We start from the raw sequence: 3,303 nt of genomic DNA on the forward strand, positions 1-3,303 counted from the left end.
GGTCAAGCTCCCTGAAGCCAGGCTGCACCAGGCACTGGCTCCCACCACGGTTGTTTTAAAGGGCCTGTGCATTCAGTAGGTTTATCATTGTTTTAAAGAAATCTGCAAAAACACTACATCATATTTTTATAGTATGCTAACTCAGATAAAGCATACACTTGCACGTAAACATGCCTACCACACACATGTGTACACAAAATCTCCCCAGTAAAACAGCAAATTAGTTGGTAGTCCTTTTTTGCTGTATTTTGCCTCAGTTTCATTCATAAAAATAAACTAGGAGATTATTTGTGCCTATTGATGTTTAAAAATGTATTTCCATGCTTTGAAAGTTTTCTAAGCCACTGAAAAGAGAGTTTGTGTGCCTTGAATGCTTTTGTTATGTAACTACCTGGTGGAATCACATGCTATGAATGAGATCAATGAAGATGTTTTTAATGCCAGTGAATTATCTGCCTATTGGCGAGAAGGGGGCAGAGCGAGAGACATTTCCAGAAAAAACGTCACTCCTGCCCCACTGCAAAGAAAGCTGGTCCTTATTAAAGAAAGTGAGTGGGGCTGGGCTGTGGGATGCTGAGCAGCACTTGATTTGGGTGTACTGGATGCGATGGGAAGTGCAACCTGAGGACAGGGAGGTTTTCAAGTCACTGGGCCTCAAGGACTCACTCCTCAGAGTGCAGCCAGGCATTCCAGGGCCACAAGCCTTTCATGGAGTTAGACGCACCCCTTCCTCACAGCGTCCGAGGAAGCACACAGGTAGGGTTAGGGCTGTGCAGCCAGGCACAGCCAGGTGGTCCGAGTTTTACTTTGTTTCAAATCTTCTAAAAGAACTCTGCTCTTCTTTCCCGCCTTTGGGACATTTATGTGGGCTCTGCCTGAAAGCAAAGTGGTGCACCCCCAGGGCTCCTAGGGTAGAAGAGAAGAGGATTCTGTCTTTCAGTCTCTGCTGCTTGACCCCTGGTATATCTTTGCCAGACGCCTACCATGGGCTTCTCTGTCACGGTGCAGGCGACAGTGGAGAGGACGGGAGCAGAGCCAGGAAGCCGCAGTGCTCCAGTAGGAACTGGACACTCGGTTTGCTGTTCCTTTCCTCTCATTCTGTCCACCAAGTCAGCAACACCAGGAGGAGAATCTTCTACTCTGAGATATTCTGTTTCTTCTTCCAAGAAATCCCCACAGAGGATGGGGAGGTGTCCAGGCAACGCCGCAGGCAGTGTCTGTGCTTCAGAAGGGAGAGCGGCTTCATGGCCATGCCCTGCCCACTGTCACAGCTGGGCCAGCTGCATCTGCAAGATTATTAAACAAGCGACTGAAGAAATCAAGGGGAAGATGGCGAGAGGCCTCCACCACATCTGCTGGGAAAAAGCAGAACGTGTGGCGATTTGACTTTATTTAGCATTTCATGAGATATTTTCTGTGTATTGTCTTTATGAGTAGCCATTCAGCGTTTTTCACCAGTGAAAATCCATTTATGTTTTTTGAATGATTATAAAATGACCAGTGAAGTTTGAAGATATTTAAAACTATCAGCAAAACCTACTCGCCCCCGAAAAGACTATGAATATAAAGATTTAAAGAACACTTTTGCTCCTTTGAATAAACTCTCTCTAAAAAGAGAGGAAAAAAAAGATCTCCAAATATGTGCCACATCTTCTTATCACAAACTAGTAACATTTTGCCAACTCAAACATCAAACCCAGACTTGCTTCTTTCACAAAAGCCACTAGAACTTCCTCAGGAAATAGTTCTCATAGAAGCCTCATTGTGCAATGAGCTATGGAAAACTCCTCAGTCTTGCAAGCAGAAAGAGTCCTTTAGTTTTGTGGGGACAAGGATGTGGCTGATTGCAGGACAAAAGCAACAGAGAGAAAGAAGCAGGGTAGTAACTGCTCACCTGCAGCCCTCAGCCTGCCTGGACACCTTCCCTCGAGAGCTCATGAACTCCGCCAGCTGCAGGCAAGGATCAGGCTGACCCTGGATGTACGCGCCCAGCAATGGCTTATCCACCTATAAAACTCCAGCCAGGTCATGAGTGCCGCCTCGCCTAGAAAACAGCAGAAATCCCCTGCACACACGGTCCCAGAAAACAACAGAAATCCGCTGCATGCACAGTCCCAGAAGTGTGGGTCGAGGGTGGGTTTGTAATGAGCTCTTTGTTTCCTGTGGGTCACCCTGCCAGGTCTGGTCAGGATGGGGTCTTTGACCTTCAGCTCAACCTTGGACTTTCATCTGGCTCCTTGGTGTCCCCTTCCCCAGGGCAGTGCCCGGCTGACCACATGCCCTTGGATGAGGCCCACAGGCTTGTTATGGACCCATTCTATTCTAACCACACCAGCAGCAACTGAGCCTTAGCAATCTCATTTCCAGTTTAGGATAACGGAGAGATCTAAGTTCTTGAGCAGCACGGAATCAGCCAGGGACACTGACCTACACACGTTTAACAGCACACTGCGTGCAGAGGGGGTGTGGACACAGCAACATGCCTTGTCACTCACCTGTCAGGAGGAAACAGCACCTGATGCTCTCCTGGATAGCTTCCTGTGATAAAACGATCTGACATCCCTTCCACAAAGCTGCCACGCTGTCATGGGCCTCTACATAGAAAAGGCCACCGATAAACTTCAGATTGTCCGAAGTCAATGGTTTTTAAAGAGATGTTAGAAAGAAGCCTTCAGCGCAGATTCCTGGGGGAGCTGTGTTTCCATGTCCCTGACCTCCATCAGGACCAGAGCATCTACCTCTGACACACAAGGTGTCATCAAGCGTCTGGTATATCATACTGATAAAATTCCAGGGATGAAACTCTGGGCAAGATCTGGGTGGAATTTTTTTAGTTTTTATTTTAAGACAGCCAGATGATTCAAAATTATGGCAATCAGACATTGGTGAGGGAGAAAAATGGTGATACGCTGAACGGAAACCACTTAAATGCCACACATCCTGATAATGTAATATCTCCACAACTGTTTCTGTTTAAAGCTAATAAAAGTAAACATAAGACATTCCAGTCCTTTCCTATCAAATTTATTACTTTGAGCGACAAAATGACAAAATGATTAGCTGTTAATAAGGCCTTGGCTTAAAAGATTGACTGACATTGCATTACTCATTTAATTTCCGCTTCTCTGAGCTTTTTTTCCTCTTCCTTCCAGCACGGAGGGAATTAATATTATCACATCAAAGGCTTTCCTTTAAATGGGGAGAAAAATCATTTAAAAGGACACAGCCTGTGATTATTCAAACTAGGTTATTTGCACCTTGTATATATAACAATATCATGGTACAACTTCATTTCACTCAAAT

This window comes from Nomascus leucogenys, chromosome 6 (assembly GCF_006542625.1).
Source record: "Nomascus leucogenys isolate Asia chromosome 6, Asia_NLE_v1, whole genome shotgun sequence".
In the NCBI taxonomy this organism is placed as follows: Eukaryota; Metazoa; Chordata; class Mammalia; order Primates; family Hylobatidae; genus Nomascus; species Nomascus leucogenys.